General features: G+C 41.2%; 1 pseudogene; it reads left to right on the top strand.

Annotated features, from left to right (window-relative positions):
- Positions 1–2,453: 2,453 nt before the first annotated feature.
- Positions 2,454–15,276, top strand: LOC103108036 (THO complex subunit 7 homolog; annotated as a pseudogene).
- Positions 15,277–19,010: the final 3,734 nt, after the last annotated feature.

The following is a 19,010-nucleotide window of genomic DNA, read 5'->3' as shown; positions in this document are numbered from 1 at the left end:
CTCCTGACCATGAGATAAAGTAGGGTGGGGCAGAGATAATATAGTGGTTATGCAAAGAGACTGTTACAGCTCCACTGCTAGGCCATGGAGGTATAGATCTTCTCCTGAGTTTCCTGGCTAGTTCTCTGTTCTATGGTGTCAGCACAGGGCCTCCCCCATGCTGCTGCAGCTTCTGAGGACAGTAGCAATGGAGACTCACAGTTGCATTTGGTGAGTCTTAGGGGAGTCCTCTCCTTCCTTCAGCCATGTGTTTGTTGGTGAAAAAGACTGTAGGTGGTGTCTCAACTGATAAACTGTGGGACTGTTACCAGCCACTTAATCTCTCCCTAGGCTCCTCTCTGTTTGCCAGCCACATGTATTTGCACTCACCAGTGATTTGATGGGTTTCTGAAGTCGTTCTAGTCCTGTCTTGTTGCAGTCCCAGATGATTTTCTTTGGTATTCCTAGCTGACCTGGGAGAGGAGAAGAGAGAAACACAGCTGTTGCTGCTCCGTACCCCCACCCCCAAAAGTATCCAGGAGCTTTTCTAGCCCCAACTTTTTAGACAACTACTGAAGTAGCAATGGTTTTCCCTGCCTCCACATGAGATGTTCAGAGGGAATAACCCAGCTCCTCACTTTATTGTTTCTGGTGATGAATGGTTGGGTCTTGATCTCCCAACTCAAGTGCATGAGTAGAAAGAAGTCTTTGTGTTAAACCTTACCCATTCATCTTGCATCAGTTCTCCCTTTCTTGTTCTTATTCTTCTCTTGCTTTTTGATGGAGCAAGTCTATTCATGCATTTATCAACAACTTGTCCCTGGATGCCTTCGTGGAGGTGTGACAAGTATGTTTTGAACTGGGGAAGAAAGAGCAGCAATGTAGGCCATGGAAAGGGTGTAGGAAGAGACAGTTTGTGTGAATATACATTCATTTTCATATCACATTCTTAACAGGAGAGTGTCAAGAAAGTAAATACAAAGATGACTATGGAGAGAAATCCATCTTGATTTATTTGTATTTTCCTTTTGATATTTAATATTTTGCTTGATCCCCCTTCATTTGAAGTTGTCTCTCCCATGTCGCAGGGATAACGTCTGCCTAGTGATGGCTGCTAGGAAACCATCCCAGAGGCAGTATTCCTCAAGCTGCCCAGCATGAGCTTTTAGCACCCCACTTGGTAGAAGGCAAAACCAAGAATTCTGGGAGCACTTATTTGGAGCCGGAAGAGAGGAGAAAGTGCCCTCTGGTGGAACTCTGCTCAGTGTCTAATCTGCCTGGCAACAGGCTGACTTTTGTAGCTGTCAACCATTAGAGAGACTCTTGAATTTGTGTTTATGAGTATTTTCAGAAAATTTCTGAATACATGTCTTGGCTGCTTTAAATATCCACCAAGAATGGATGATCTCAAATGTGCATCTCAAAAGCTTATTTTTTTCTTTCTTCTTTTTTTTTGGGGGGGGGAAGTGTGTGCAATTAATTTTCTTATTTTTAATACGTTACAAACTATGGTCTGGCACTTTTGTTTTCAAAGATTACCTCTCTCCCCTGAGTAGGATTTAAATAAAGCCCAGGAAAATTGGGACTATTTTTAGTCCTGATTAATTATTAGACCAAGATAATTCCAAGTTCAGCAGCTTATTTGGAGAAGACATGACAGCTGGACTCTCTGGGCAGCCTGGGGTCAAAGTCAACATCTTTCTAACAAAACAGTACTCTCCCCAGCTCAGGGAGAAAGTGGGGGTGGCACTTTCAGCTTTGCCAGCCTAGAGCGAGTACAGGGAAGAAACTGCTGATTCAGGGGCCTGCAGACATGGCTGGTCTCACTGCAGTGAAAATAGGTCACTAATGACACTTGGCAGTAAGCCAGAAACCCAGGCCAGGAGCCTTGAACTGCCTGTGGTGGCCAGATCCCTTTTACTAGAACTCCAGAAAGCAAGAAATGAGCTTGAATTTTAGCACCACCATAGGTTTGCAGAACCAGTGCATAGATTTTGATCTTTCTCCCCCTCACCTTTATTTTCCTAATTCAAGCTGTTTATTATTTCAGTCTATCTCATTTCCATGCCCACACTGACATAACTCTGCAGTATTTGCTTGTTTTTCAAAAGGGCTAAGTTCAAATGGCTTACTTGCCCCCTTCCAAGTGGCAGGGGCTATAGCAGAAACAAGGAAGACATTACGCTGATTCTTTAGACCTTAAATACTGCAGTGGTTCTGGCCAGTTTAATGCATGCTACACTGATACTCATGAAGTCCCTTCCTTCTGCTAGTTTTGGAGAGGTTTCTGGTGTTGTCCTATGTGGTAAAAATAGCATTTCAGTTCATTTTGGATGTATGACTGTGGGTTGGTATGTCCGTTTCTTCCTGTTGTTCCCTATCAAGATAAAAGAAGTTGAACAGAGAAAGACTGGCCATTGATGATGAGTCCTTAATGCAGGTCTGGTGCAGTTCAGCAGGGATTACAGGTCAGAATGTCCTCAACCGAAGTGAGTGCCAACCCGCTGGGCAGGGCCCATTAAAACTCAGACTGCTGGGCCCTACCTCTTGGGTTCCAATTCATTTGACCTGGAAAAGGGGCCTAGGGCTAAGCATTGCTAGCCAGCTCCCAGGTGAACATTTCTTCTGAGAAGTGCTGGCTTTAGTAGCTCAACCATTGCCCCCACACCACCCTCACATCATCAGTGTGCCCATCTCCTAAAGCTTCCTTCATCAGCCCATGAGCAGCTGAAGAGTTAAGGATCATGTCTCACTCATCTTTGAGTCTCCAGACTCCAGTGGAGTACCTGATGAAGAGAAAGTACTCATTACATGGAGGTGGATTTAATTACTTAATGACTATATATTACCAGTTGATTTTTAAGAGATAATGGAATTTCCTGAAGTTCTAGGATGATCATAAGTGAGATATTATTTACAGTGAATGTAAATGATTAAGCCACGAAATTAATATTTTTAAAAAATAGACTAAGAGAGAAATTGGCAACTGACTTCTCAGGCCTGGCTAAGTTGAAGAAGATGAGTTATGTTTCAGGAAAAGGCTGAGCAGAAGTTGAGCAAATCATACTGGATACGGGGCTTTCCCTATCTCTAGAGTATAGGTGTGACCTTCCATAAGTACCAAGCAGGTGGCCCTTGGCTCCCCTCCTCCCTTTCATTGAATCTCACAGGGCAGGGTATGGAATGGTTCTTATGGCATAAAAGGGTTTTCAATGTGATCTGTGTCTTAGGAGCTGTCATACATGTTGGAAACAAGTATGCAGCTCAAGGTGATGAACTCCTGGGCTCTTCCAACTCTTGTGTTTAGTCATTTAGATTGGAATAAAGGAGAAAAGTTTGAACTTCATCTAGTCAGAATTCCCTGTACTCTGTGACCTTGTTTGGTGGCATTATTCTAGCTGTTTGACCTCTCCTCATACCTTATCTACACTTTATACGCTATCAACACAATCTTACTGTGAATGTCTTAATGTAGACCATATCACCCTTCTGCTTGGAATATCTTTTTTGACCTCTTAAGCAGCCTGAGTCTGGATAACTTGAACTTATCATTTGAGACTTTGCCACCTAGTAGCCACCTTACAGGATGTCTCTCGGTGTCTCTCTACTGTATTCTTGTAATTTCCTATGAGCATCTCAGTCACTTATCCGTTCAACAGTCAGAAATTAGTTTTGAAATGTACTAGTTATTAGAGAGACAAAGATGGAAGTGACATGACTCTTGGTCTTAAGTAGCTCATGGTCTGGTGATGGAGTACAGATATGTAAACAAGTAACTATAGTGGTCCGGGAGGTGGCTCAGTGGATAAAACATTGGATTCTCAACCATGAGATCCTGAGTTCAATCCTTGGCAGTACATGTATCAGAATGCTGTCTGGTTCTTTCTCTTCTCCTATCTTTCTCATGAATAAATAAATAAGTTTTAAAAAAGTAACTATAATACGAAGTGCAGAGTTCTTTAAGATGGGAGTAAGCACTAGGTGTTAGGGGGCCAGGAGAGCTCAGTGGTAGAGCAGAGGACTTCCATCACAGGACTGATCTCTATCAGCAGTGAGAAAGCTTTATGAATGGTGAAGCAGGGTTGTAGGTGTCTCTGTCTCTTTCCCTATCTGTCTACCCTCCCCCTCTCAATTTCTGCCTCTATTCAGTAATAAATAAATAAAAGATTTTTGAAAAGGAAAAAATATTTTAAAAAATTACAGACAGCTATATGGAAAAAGAATATACCAGAGAGAAGAAAAACATTTGGAAAAAATAGTGTCTTTTTTTTTTCTTTATTTGGGGATTAATGTCTTACAGTAGACATCTAGTAAATACAATAGTTGGTGCATGCATAACATTTCCTAGTTTTCCACATAACAATACAACCCCACTAGGTCCTCCTCTGCCATCATGTTATAGGACCTGTACCCTACCCCACCCCGCCCAGCCCCAGAGTCTTTTACTTTGGTGCAACACACCAACTCCAGTCCAAGTTCTGCTTAGTTTTTTTTCCCTTCTGATCTTGTTTTTCAACTTCTGCCTGTGAATGAGATCATTCCAAATTCGTCCTTCTGTTTCTGACTTATTTCACTTAATATGATATCTTCAAGCTCCATCCAAGATGGGCTGAAAATGGTGAAATCACCATTTTTAATAGCTGAATAGTATTCCATTGTGTATATAGACCACAACTTGCTCAGCCACTCATCTGTTGGACACCTGGGTTGCTATTACAAATTTTAGCTATTACAAATTGAGCTGCTATGAACATATGTAAACACAAATCTTTCTGGATGGTTATGTTTGGTTCCAATTATTGTCTATTTATATGCTTGGCTGTAGATCATAGATTTGGGGGACTGAGCCCATGATTTATTTGTGTCTCCAGCTGATAGCACAGTATTGGGTACACAGACACTCAAGGAAATGTCTGTTGAATGAATGACTGAATTAGCTTCTGCTAAGATGACTGGTGAGGATGCTTATTATTTAATAACCATAAAAAGTTCACTTAGAAAGTGAACATTTGGGCGGGGGAGATAACATAATGGTTATGCAAAGAGACTCTCATGCCTGTGACTCCAAAGTCCCAGGTTCAATTCCCTGCACCTCCATAAGCCAGAGTTGAGCAGTGTTCTGGTAAGAAAAAAAAAAAAAAGAACATTTATGATTCAATGGCTCTCTGTCCTAGATCTTGTATGTTCCTTTCTGTGTGCTTACCAGTGAGCTATCAGGCACTAAAATTTTATGGACCATATGTGCAGGTACATTTTGTACCCAAGGATGATTGTTGCTATGGTTTCCATGCAGCAACAAAATGCTCCAACCTAGTACTTTGAAAGCTGTGCAATTTCTGAAACAGTTGATGGAAACAAGGTTAGAACTTATTGTGTGTTTTAACAGTTTGAAATCTAGAGAAGTAAAAATGTACTTTCAGAGAGAGGCCTATTTATTTATGATGGAGTAAATGCTGATTTTTATTGTTGTTGTTTCCTCTGATAGTTACCTCTTAAGGTGCATTTCTCCATTAGTGGAACCGTGGGGTATATCCATGGTCCTAAACACCTGCCCACTGCTGTCAGGGAGCTCTGAATTTCTGAATCACTTCAGGGAAAATGGGAAGTGATTAACTCAGAGCAAAAAGGTGATTTACATTTTCTGAATGAATGATAGTGACTGAAGTGTTAACTCCTAAGTAATATGCAGGGGAATTTACTAAAGGAGGGAAAAATATCCTGTATGCTTAGAAGTTTCTAGAGTGATGGAAGTCTTGCCTCTAAGGGCAGGGAAGGCAATGGAGGAAAGAAGCAAGTGGGAGAATGTGAATGATTTTTGCTGTTCTTGTCTGCTATAATCATGTGGCCTGACACCTGGCTGCCACCAGAGAGGCTCAGCAAAGACTCATGGGTAACTGTAGCTCACAATACTTCTTTATCAACAGAGTTTTGAAAAAAATCCTAGCCTGATACTAATCAGATATCCCAAGAGTATCTGACCTACTTGCTGTGATGGAGGACCCAGGTATCAGATTTTTTTTTTTTAAAGCATCCCTAGTGATTCTCTTGAAAAGCCAGGGTTTATCCTAATTGGCCATGGTAGATTAGGAGTACTTCATGCCTGCTAGAGAGTGACTCCATGATTTCTAGTCCTTCCCCTCCATGATCTCTCTCCAGGGAAGGGAAGAGAAAGCAAAGAGGGGGTAATTAAGGGCTTAGTATAATCCTTTTAAAGCCTCAGACTGGAGAAACACAGGTTGTATGCACTTTGGCTGGTATTATTTGCCTCGGACTCAGAAGAAAATGTGGAAAGTGAAGAGTTAGCTAAAGATTGTTAGATAGTGGAACAATCGGTTTCTAGCAAGATAACTCTTTTGTGTGCTTGTTGATTCTGTAGGTTCACTGCTCTGGGCTGGCGTTTTTTAGATAGACAAAGAGAGACAGAGACAGAAAGATATCACAGCACTGAAGCTTCCTCCAAAGCAGTAGGTAGGCTTGAAAGTAGATTGGGTGCATGGCAGAGTTGAGCCTTGTGCATGGACGACTTCACTGCTCCTGACTGCTTTTTCATTCAGGTGGACAGACACACAGAGAAAGACATTACAGAAACAGAGCTTCTTCCAGTGCCATAGCACCTCCTATGTGGTGCTGGGACTCAAACCTGGGCAGCATGCACAGCAAGCATGTGCTTCATCCTGTGAACTACTCCTCCTGTCTTCTTGGCAAGAAACAACTGAGTTGGATAAAGATGACTATCAAGTGAAGTTTGATGGGGATAGAAAATATGTACTAGTGCAGGTGGTTGCGGAGGTAGTTAAAAAGGAACAAACTGCTGTGACCTATGCCTGTAAAACAAGGGCGGTCTGAAATAAACAACATCAAAAATAAGAAAGAGGCAAGCATACAAAAGGTCAATGAAGCTAAATATTGGTTCTTCAAAAGAGTAAACAAAATGGACAAACCCTTAGCCAGACCCACTTAAAAAAAAAAAAGAGGGAGGAGACTCAAATAAATAGGATTGTAAATAAGAGAGAAAATATCACAACGGACAGCACAGAAATCCAGAGTATCATGTGAAGCTTCTATGAACAACTAACTATATACCACTAAGCTAGAGAACCTGTTAGAAATGGACAAGTTCATAAATAAATAAAACTTCCAAAATAAAACAAAGGAGAACTAGAAAATTCACAGGTCAGTCACAGCCACTTATACGTAGTTGCCCCCTTTTTCTTCCTGATCCAATCCTCTCTTCCCCTCCACGCCACTCATGACAACATAACTACTTCCATATGTCCCTCTTCTTTTCCTCTTCTCTCTCTGGGCTTGCACCAGTTCTCAATGGGTTCAAAAGAGTGGTGAACCTGGATCTTTTTTTATCCATTGAATATTTTTTTAAATTTTATTTTTTTAATATTTATTTATTCCCTTTTGTTGCCCCTGTTGTTTTATTGTTGTAGTTATTGTTGTTATTTGTATTGATGTTGTTGTTGGATAGGACAGAGAGAAATGGAAAGAGGGGGAGAGAAAGACAGACACCTGCAGACCTGCTTCACAGCCTCCTTCACCGGGGGCTCAAACCAGGATCCTTAACCGGTCTCAAATGTGGGTCTTTGCATATGGTAGGAGGTGCACTTGACAGGATGTGTCACTGCCTGCCGCCCCCCCCCCCCCAATTCCCCCAATTCCATCTTTTGGCAAACCTGTTTGGGACATTCTTGAGAGAGGACACAAGGAAAAATCATGTTTATTTTTCTTTCTGTTGGTGTAGTATTCTTCATATGGAGAGAACATACAAAAGATAGCCTTAACACCTGCCCAAACTTGTTCCCTGACCACAAGCCGTGCGCAGGCTAGAGGTGGCCTGAAGATTCCTGCTAACTCTTGCTCAGTCCCAGGCTTGCTGTGCTCTCCAACTCCCACTCCCAATCCCATTCTTGCCCTGACTCTGGGAAGACTGGCTAGAAGCCACAGAATCTGAGGCCATCATAATAACACAGGTTCTTGTGTGCCATTAAGGACAGGACACCGTAATCAGCCTGATGGTGCTGCAGGTGTTTTCTCCTGGTGGCTTCTGCTGGGCTTTTCTGGAGCATGGGGAAAAAAGGACTGGAGATTCTGTTCTCTGGAAGCCTGGAGATCATGCAAATCTTTGGCTGATTCATTGCTTCTCAGATTACCCCAGGTGCTCTCTACCCTAGGACTTCTGAGAAGTCTTCCTCTCCTCTCTCTCTCTCTCTCTCTCTGCCTCCAGGGTTACTTATTGCTAGGACTTATTGACAGCACTACAAATCCACTGCTCCTGGGGGCCTTTTTTTTTTTTTGTCCATTTTACTGGATAGGACAGAGAGAAATTGAGAGAGGAGGGGGAAACAGAGAGAAAAAGACACCTGAAGATCTGCTTCACCATTCAGGAAGCTTCTTCCCCTCCTGCAGGTGGGCAGCCAGGGGCTCCAACTCAGGTCCTTGCACAGGTCCTTGTGCTTAGTACTGTGTGCACTTTACCCGGTGTATCACGGCCTTGCCTCTAAGGAGGATTCTCTTTCCAAGGCAGAGTTTTGCTCTTTCCTCCCAACACAATGGTTTCTCCAAAGAAGTAGTTTGCTATGGGCTGGGCTGCTTCTTTTTTCTTTAGTTATTTTCTTCCTCACAGCGGGAGCTGTCTGCAGGGCACTTTCCAGAGCAGGGGATCTGGTACAGGATTGGAGGGGGGCCTTGCTTTTGCTGTGTGCTCTCTTCCTTCTTTTCCTGTTTAGTTTTCTTCATTGACAGAAGTAAGGGGGTGTCTCTGCTATGTCAGCCAGACTTCCTGCTGCAGTTGCGCTTCAGACATCACTTAAGACCTGCCCTAGGTTTATGTCCTTCTCTCTACTCTCCCTCCACCCCCACCCCCCCGCCACGGCTCTCTCTATAATAGTTTCCAGATTCAGTTTACAAATCAAGGTCATTCTCCAACCCTCGATATCTGACTAGAGATTTGACTTGCATAGTCCCGTGGCTACTGAAAGTGACTGCATTTTGTCTCAGACTGGAGGCAGTTTCTGCCTTGAGGCATCATCACTATCATCCTCAGTGGTCTCTCCCTTCATGCCTGCTCTGTCCCTACATATCTCAAAAATGTGTTGGCCATGAAGGAAGGTGCCCTCCACCCTGCCCCACCCCCATACAGCAAGTGCTGGAGCAGAGCTTCTTGAAATTGTTTCAGTTGTGCTAACACAAGGCTTTTGTGAATGAGTGGCCTTGTCTCCAGTTGGCATGAGTTCATGATCTTGATTTGCAAAAAAAGTTTTACCTACAGAAAAGTCAACATGTAAATACAGAGCTTGACTCCCCCCACCCACCACCCCTTGAATAGAGAAAGACAGAACTTGAGAAGGGAGGGAGGCAGAGGGTGAGAGAGAAAGAGAGACACCTACAGTGCTGCTTGATTACTCATGAAGCCTTCCCTCTGCAGGTGAGGATCAGAGGATTGAACCTGGGTTCTAGGTTGTAATATGTGTGCTTTACCAGATGCACTACCACTTAGCTCTGAAACATTTTCAAAAGCTAAAGTAGACTTCCTAGCTTTTTCCGAAAGGGAGACCCCCAAATCTCATCTGCTCTATTCTTACCTTTAAGTTCCTGATTATTAAGCAATTTGTTCTGCTTCATATCTTAAAGCTTTTCAGCCACCAAGTTGCGACCTGCCACCGCTGATGTTTTCTGAAGAAGCAATTACAGAAGCCAGACCTTCCACCTTCTGCACCTCATAATGACCCTGGGTCCATACTCCCAGAGGGATAAAGAATAGGAAAGCGATCAGGGGAGGGGATGGGATGCAGAACTCTGGTGGTGGGAGTTGTATGGAATTGTACCCCTCTTATCCTATGGTCTTGTTGATCATTATTAAATCAATTAAAAAAAAAAAGATAAGTATTACTGTGCAACCAGAACCCAGATCACAAAGCATAATGTTATCAGAACTTCTAAAGCTCTGTTCATGTTTATTGTTCCTCATTCTAGGCTTCTAGCAGTGTGGATTAGTTCTATCTGTTTATATTCTTATATTAAAAGAAGCATACTCTGCATTCTGTTGTATCTAACTTTTTCTGAACATCAAGCTCTAAGGATTCATCCTTATCTGTCCATGTGGTTGTATATCATGCATTTCATATGCCGTATGTTACTCTGCTATTTGAACATACCATCTTTTTGTTTTCATCTTCTAAAAATCCAACTTACTATATGCTTTTTTTTTTTTTTATCATAGTATTGCTCAGTTAAGGCTTGTGGTGATGTGGGAATCGAACCTGTGACTTTTGATCCTCTGACATGCACATCTTTTTACATAACTCCTCCAATCTCAGCTTACTGAATTTGCTCCAGAGTTTGCCTATTACAAATAGTGTTGCTGTACATTTGGTGTGACCCATGTTTGGGGTGCACATATGTAAGCACATTTTTATTGGAGGGGTTAATGGTTTATAGTAGATACAGTTGTTGGTACAAGTGTAAAATTTTTCAATTTTCTGCAAAACACTCTCACCCATAGCCTAGGTCCTCCTTCACTACCATTCACCAGAACCTAAAAAGCCTCCTAGTCCCCTCCTCCCAGATTCCTTAACTTTGGTTGTAATACACCAAACCAGTCCAAGTTCCACTGTGTGTTTCCTCTTTCTGTTCTTATTTCTCAGCTTCTGTCCATGGGTGAGATTACCTCATATTCATCCTTCTCTTTCTGACTTTTCTCACTTTACATGGTTTATTCAAGCTCCATCTAAGATGAGGTGAAGAAGGTGAATTCACCATTTAAAAAAAATTATTGGGGATTAATAGTTTACAGTTAACATTTAATACAAGAGTTTGCACATGCACAACATTTCCCAGTTTTTCACATAACAATACAATCCCCACTAGGTCCTCTTCTGCCATCATGTTCCAGAACCTGAACCCTGAACACCCCCACCCCCCACTCCCCGGCAGAGTCCTTTACTTTGGTGTAATACACCAACTCCGATCTAAGTTCTGCTTAGAGTTTTCCTTTCTGATCTTGTTTTTCAACTTCTGTCTGTGAGTGAAATCATCCCATATTCATCCTTCTCTTTCTGGCTGATCTCACTTAACATGATATCTTCAAGCTCCATCCAAGATGAGGTGAAGAAGGTGAATTCACTATTTTTAATAGCTGAATAGTATGCCATTGAGTATATAGACCACAACTTTCTCAGCCACTCATCTGTGTTGGACACCTGGGTTGCTTCCAGGTTTTGGCTATTACAAATTGTGCTGCTAAGAACATAGGTATACACAGATCCTTTTTGATGGGTATATTTGGTTCCTTAGGATATATCCCCAGGAAAGGGATTGCTGGGTCATAAGGTAGGTTCATTTCTAGCCTCCTGACAGTTCTCCACTCTGATCTCCAAAGGGGTTGGACCAATTTACATTCCCAGGAGCAGTGTAGGAGGGGTTCCTTTGTCCCCATAACCTCTCCAGTATTTGTAGTTGCTATCATTTCTGATGTATCACATTCTCAAAGGAGCAAAGTGCTATCTCACTATTTACTTTATTTGCATTTCTCTAACAATCAAAGGCTTGGAACATTTATTTTTTTGTTATGTCTATTGGCCTTTTGGATCTCTTTGGTGAATATTCTGTTTATATCCTTTCCCCATTTTTGGATGGGGTCTTTGTTTTTGCTGGTGAGTTTGGTGAACTTTTTATATATTTTGATTATTAGTCTTTTGTCTGGTGTATGGCATGTGAAGATCTTTCATTCTGTGAAGAGTTTCTTTGTTTGGATGGTGGTTTCTTCTGCTGTGCAGAAGCTTTTCAGTTTGGTTTAGTCTCATTGGTTTATTTTTGTTTTTGTCTTCCTTGCAATATGTCATTGAAGATGCCTATAAAATTTAGATGGAAAAGAGTTCTGCCAATTTTTTTTCTAAGTATTTGATAGTTTCTGGTCTAACATTAACTATAGCAGCAAAAATAATAAAATATATAGAGTTAAACATAAAAAGAGAAATGAAGGACTTGTATACTGAAAATTATGAGTCATTATTCAAAGGAATAGAAAAAGATACAAAGAAGTGGAAAGATTTCTCTTGTTCATGGATTGGAAGAATTAGCATCATCAAAATGACTTTTCTACCCAGAGCCATAAAAAAATTTAATGCAGTCCCTATTAAGGTCCACCAATATTTTTTTAAAGAGAATAGAACAAAAGCTACAGATGTTTATCTGGAACCAGAAAATACCTAGAATTTCCAAAGCAATCTTGAGAAAAAGCAGGCAAGCAAGCAAACATAAAATAAAAAACAGAATTGGAAGCATCATGCTCCTAGATGTCAAACTATATTATAGGGCCATTGTAATCAAAACTACTTGGTACTGGAACAAAAACTGACACACTGACCAGTGGATTAGAATTGAGAGCCCAGAAGTAAGCCCTCATCTAATTTTTGACAAGGTGGCCCAAACTATTAAATATAGAAGGAGAGTTTCCAGGGTTAAGTGCACGTGGTGCGAAGCGCAACGACTGGCGTAAGGATCCCAGTTTGAACCCCCGGCTCCCCACCTGTGGGGGGGGGAGTCACTTCACAGGCGATGAAGCAGGTCTGTAGGTGTCTATCTTTGTCTCCCTCTCTCTGTCTCCCCATCTCTCTCGACCTCTCTGTCCTATCCAACAACAATAACATAAATGGCAACAATAACAACAACAACAAGGGCAACAAAATGGGGAAAAATGGCTTCCAGGAGCCTTGGATTTACAGTGCAGGCACCAAGCCCCACCCTGGAGGAAAGAGAGAGAGAGAGAGAGAGAAAGGGAGAGAAATGAGAGAAAGGGAGAGAAATGAGAGTCTCTTCACCAAATGGTGTTGGGAAAATTGGATTGAAATGTGCAGAAGAAGAATGAAACTGAACCAATTCATTTTATTATACACAAAAGTAAACTCCAAATGGGTCAAGTGTAAACACTTCTGTTGGGTCCTTCTAGGAGTGGAGCTGTGGGGTCATGGGATCTTCGTTTGATGGATAATGCCAGTTTCGGAAAGTATAGGAGTGTATTTATTCCTTCCCACCCTCACCACCCCAAGTGAACGTTGTCTGTATTTTAATTTTATACAATCTGGTGGCAACTCACTTGGGTTTTAACTCCTGTTCCATTTTGCATGGCTCTGGGGGGGCACCATTGGGTGTAAAATTAGGTGTTAAAGTCACCGAAGACATAGTCTTGTTCTCACTTTCAAAAGATGCAACCTTTTTAGCCCCACTTTAGGTTTTTTGTTTTTTTTCTTCAGGAGCTAGCTTGAAAATTCAGAGCCCTGACACATTCTGGGGAAACATGCTGCTGTTAACTGACACACCCTGGAATAGTGTGCAGAATGACACTACCTGACTGGTGGGTGGGCTCATTTACTCACTCGTCTTCAAACAATAGTGCCAATGTCCAGTTTATGCACCAGGCACTACTCTAGGTACTGAGACCACACCAGAAAAGAAAACAGAATGTAGACTCTTAGGAAGTTCACACTCTAAAGTAGGAAGACAGATAATAAACAGAGTTAGTAAGATAGCTTGCCAGACAGTGCTAGCGATGTGGAGAAGTGGCAAGAGAAGTGTGAGAAGCACTGTCAAGAGCTTTATATAAAACAGTCAAGATGGTATCCCCAACAAGGTGAGTGAAGATCTTAAGTTCACTCAGGGACAAGCAATATGGATATTAGAGGAAGAACATTCCTGAGTTGGGAGTATGTTAGAGGTACAGCACAGAGGCTATTTGGAACAGGTTAAGCAAGAGATGATGAGTCTAGGAAAGGAGACAGCTGAGTTAGGCCTTGTAGACAGTACTGAGGAATCCTGTCTTCCCTCAGCTCTGAGAGAAATGTCCTCAAAACAACTGTGGCCTCACCTCACATCCTTCTCTCAATTTGACAGTTGGTTCACCTCCCATAACTGGGGTAGGACCAGTGGGTTTCTTGCCTCTCACATCACTTCTGGTTATGTAGGGGTCTGTTTTGAATGATGCAGCAGAAATGAGAGGGACCAGATGGAGTTTGAAGATTTTAATTTTTCTTTAGTGCATTGAACAACTGGGGTTGAAATATTCTTGGAAATTCTCCAGTTGCAACTGCAACTAGGCCTCAACCACATGTGAAAACCAACAGGCACAGTATCAGTTACAGACCTAACAATGTCTGTATTTCCATTCTGCTATGTGAGAGAAGCAAACCCCACTTTCCCCCTACTTTATTGAGGGGTCAACATTTTATAGTATAGTTGCTGACACATAGGTGCAACAGCTCATTTCCCTATAATAGGTGTCTTTAAGAGATTCTCCCCCAAGCTATCTCCTTCTCCACCATCATGCCCCAGGACTCTAGAGCCCCTCTGTCCCATCCCGTTCCCTCCTTCTTGCAAGTCCTTTGCTTTGGTACAATACATAGCTTGCCAGGCAGTGTTAGTGTCTCCTGGAGACAACTCTAAGAGGGGATATAAAACATACTATTGATCCAGGCAACATAGTTGCAACTTTACTACAAAGGATAGGAAGGAAAGGATTTGGGAATCAAAATAGATTGAACAGGGCTCTGCTGCTGCTACCGCTGTGCACGCCATGGAAGCCGTGACTGACTGACTATGAAGTCATGAAAACGTCTCCTTACTGTTGGAGATAGTGCTGGAGATAACCATAGGTTCAATATTCTAGTAAAATGTTTTATTAAATGTTGCAATTCTGGATCCCAGGAAGAGGGGTATAGCCAGTACCAACATATGCTGAGCACATTGTCTCAGTATGAATTTTCAATGAGCAAAACACTGCTGATATGATATGAATCTCCAAGAATGGAAAATTATGGAGTGGTCCAGGAGGTGGTGCAGTGGCTAAAGCACTAGACTCTCAAGCATGAGGTCCTAAGTTCAATCCCTGGCAGCACATGTACCCAAGTGATGTCTGTTTTTTTTCTCTCTCTCCTATCTTTCTCATTAACAAATAAATAAAATCTTAAAAAAAAGAAAATTATGAAAAAAATTATAAAGAACTAGAATGTAGTATTGCTGGAGCACATGAAAAAATTGATGAATGCAAAAAGCAAATTCTTCAATCAAAATGAACAAGAAAAAATTGCCAAGAATATGATGCTTTGGCAAAAGTGATCCATCCTTACCCAGACAGACATGAGACGTTAAAGAAACTAGAAGGTTCTGGAAAAAGAATCAGAACATCTTTCACATACTAAAGAAAGTGTTGAAGATAACCTGCACTTGGGATGAAAACAATTTTATGTTCTTTTTAGTACTATTCATGAACTGCAACAAACCTTGGAAATGATTTAGTAATGATTGACAGGATTGTGGGACGAGAGGGGTGCAATTCCATACAATTAATTCCCACCAACAGAATTCTGTGTCCTGTTCCCTCCATTGAAAAGTTCCCCGTCCTTTGTCCCTCTGGGAGTATGAACCAAAGACCTTTGTTCATAAAAGGTGAGAGGTCTGGCTTCTGTGGTTGCTTCTCCACTGGATATGGGCATTGCTAGTTTGATCCATACCCCCAACCTGTTTCTGTCTTTCCCTGGTGCGGTAGAGGCTCTGGGGAGGTGGGATTCCAGGACACACTGGTGAAATCAGGTTGGTATCTTATGTTTTTTTTCTCAACTGCAGATAATAAAAAGCTCAAGCAAGCATGGAAGAAGATCCTAAGACATTTACAGGCCAGTCATTTACTATTCCCAAGATTATTGAAGTAGCAATGTGATCTTAGTGTGTTTACAACTCATGCTCAAGATATTCAGAGTTTTCACAGTGAAGCACTTTACTTTTAAACATTAATGCAGAGTTCATTCATATTTATTTCACAACAAAAAATGACTTCACTTCTTAGCAAAACCTCAAAACCTAGATATAGACCAGGGCCCATGAGACAGGGCATGTGTACACATGTATTCGTAAGTTAGGGGAAAATATATACCTTAAAGCAAAAGTGCACAATAGTTTGCAGTGAATCAATAAATCTTCTTCTTCTTCTAGTGTTTGCCCTTCTTCCATAGCCAGTTAACAGCGTCAGGTTGAGCCTGATGTAAAGTTTCGAGACCTCCTTTGAATCTGGAGAGGTGGCAGTCGTTGACTATGTGGGTCATAGTCTGTAGCCACAGGGGCATGAAGAAAGCAAGTAGAAAAATCTAAAAATACAGCATAAAGTACCTAATGAAATAGTTTCTACTTAGACCTAGATACCCTCCTCACCTACTTCCTATTACACTTCCCTCAATCACTCTAAAGCTAATCTTGGACAAAGTAAGGACTACAAAAGCTGGATAAAGGCAAGAGACTGGCATATTTTAGTGATGGCTCCATTGGTTACTATCAAGTCACCCTATCATCCAGGTCCCTAGTCAGGGAGTCCTGGGATTCCTACATAGACATAATGGGCCAACACCTCTAACAGATCCTTGTCTCTACTGTCACTGGTCATCTCCATCAGGAACAACATAATGAACCCCTTTGTGGGCTCCTGTAGGACCTTGCCCTCAATGTGGATCAACAATGGTAGAGAATGTTCCATTCTCTGAAGGAAGGTTGGTTAACATACTCTACCTACCACCTGAGGAGGTTGGTTCCTGAAATTAGTGCAGCCTGGAATGTTCCTAGCTGTGACCACAGAATGTGAGCTCAGACCTACAGAGATGCAAAGGGTACATAGGCTCCTGTGCTATGGGGGTTCACAGTTAACAATATTTACATACGTTCCCCATATTTAATTTTTTTTCTATATTTATTTATTTTCCCTTTTGTTGCTCTTGTTTTTTTATTGTTATTATTGTCATTGTTCTTGATGTCAACTTTCCCCATATTTAGGAGCTACTCTCTTCCCTGATTCAGATTTATGGTCTTTTTTTCCAACTATGACACCTTCTCCTTAGACAATAATGTGGGCCCACCTGAATATTAGATGCCAGGCTCAGGCAAAAACTAGTAAAGTCATGGACCCCTTGGAATATACTTAAAATAGACCTACTAGCTTTCTCCAAAATTGAGACCCCAAATCTTCATCCACAGTATTCTTGCCTTTAGGTTCATGATTAGTTAATAATTTGCTCTGCTTTCTATCTTAACTCTTTTTCAGCCACCAGGTTCCAGATGGTAACATGATGCCAACTGGACTTCCCAGGGCAGACAACTCCACCAATGTGTCCTGGAGCCCTGCTTCTCCAGAGCCCCATCCCACTAGGGAAAAAGAGAGAAAGGCTGGGCGTGTGGATCAACCTACCAATGCCCATGTTTAGTGGGGAAGCAATTACAGAAGCCAGACCTTCCACTTTCTGCACCTCATAATGATTCTGGGTCCATACTCCCAGAGGGACAAAAAATAGGAAAGCAAGCTATCAAGGGAGGGGATGGGATACAGAGTTCCGGTAGTGGGAACTGTGTGGAGTTATACTCCACTTATGCTATGGTCTTGTTAATATTTCCACTTTATAAGTAAAAATTAAAAAAAAGAAAAATGACTTCCAACTATTGTTATTGAATATCTATTTTATTTGTAAATGTAAAAGGGGAAACAACATCCAAATTTTTAATAAGGTGTTTTCAACCTAAAAAAAAAAGAATAAATTAAACAGAAGAGAAAAAAAATCCAAGACAAGAGAATAATAGTGTATGGCAAAGGGATCATTAGTCAATAAATGAAAAAAAAAAACTGTTGATGGGAAAAAAAAAACTGTTTATAGCTAATACTAAATTTAATTTCCACAATAATACTGGGGTTAGTTTATTTTTTTCAACATCAAGAAAATCATCATCAGACATTCATCAAACACAATTCTAGTGTTTTGTCTCAATTAAGTATTTTAAATCTCACAGCAATTTTATGGTGTCTTTACTTTTACATCTCCCTTTTTTTTTCTTTTTAGTTTTTTCTTACCTTTATTTTATACCATCAGGGTTGTTTCTAGGGCCTCAGTGCCTGTATGAGAATTTACATGGTGACCATTGCACTCTCTCTCTCACTCACTCACTGATTTTTTTTTTATAGGACAGAAAGAAATTGAGAGGGGGAGGCAGAAAGAGAAAGAGACACTGGTGAAGCTTCCTCCCTGCAGGTAAGGACCAGGGACTTGAACCGCTGTCCTTGCATGTGTCGATGTATGTACTCAGCTATGTGTGCTGCTTCCCAGCCTCCTATTTCACCCATTTTCTAGATGACAAAGTAGAAGCACAGAGAACTCTGTAAAATTTCCAAGGTTCCAACAAGAGGTGGTATCTGGTTCAAATAAAAAACATATGACTTCAACATCCCTATTTATAATTTACCAAAAATGCGAAGAAACATTTTCTCTATGCATATAGAAACTATAACCCATTTGGAAAAATCATGTAGTAAAGGATACAGATGGTTATGAGGGCAGAAATCATGCCACATAGGTAACAGAGATGCCATGAGTATCCTTTAGAGAAAAGTTTCTTAAGTGTTTTCACCCAGAACATCAGTGTCTTGAACAATGTTAATGGGTATTCTGTGAAACAAACTTTTTTTTGTAATTTATTTATTTATTTTCCCTTTTGTTGCCCTTGCTGTTTTTTCATTGTTGTAGTAGTTATTATCGTTGTTGTTATTGATGTCGTCATTGTTAGATAGGAGAGAGAGAAATGGAGAGAGGCAGGGAAGACAGAGAGGGGGAGAGAAAGACAGACACCTGCAGACCTGCTTCACCGCCTGTGAAGCGACTCCCCTGCAGGTTGGGAGCTGGAGGCTCGAACTGGGATCCTTATACCAGTCCTTGCACTTTGTGCCACGTGTGCTTAACCTGCTGTGCTACTGCCAGACTCCTGAAACAAAGTTTTATGCTCAATTAAATTTAGGAAATGATGTGTTAAATATGACCAAAGAAGTTTTTTCTTTTCTTTTCCTCAGCACACTTATTAATATCCCAAAGGGCCACAGAGTTCCTTGAAATGCAGTCTTGAAAAGGTCTTCTTTGTATGTAACAAGGTTTTACATGTCAGGAAGGAAACTACCAGTCCCCTAAAAGGAAAGTAGGAGTAGAAAGAACAGATAGTTCAGAAAAGAA

Source organism: Erinaceus europaeus, chromosome 7, assembly GCF_950295315.1.
Source record: "Erinaceus europaeus chromosome 7, mEriEur2.1, whole genome shotgun sequence".
NCBI lineage: Eukaryota > Metazoa > Chordata > Mammalia > Eulipotyphla > Erinaceidae > Erinaceus > Erinaceus europaeus.
Note: the sequence above shows the minus strand (reverse complement) of the source record. Positions and strands in the feature narration are given on the sequence as shown.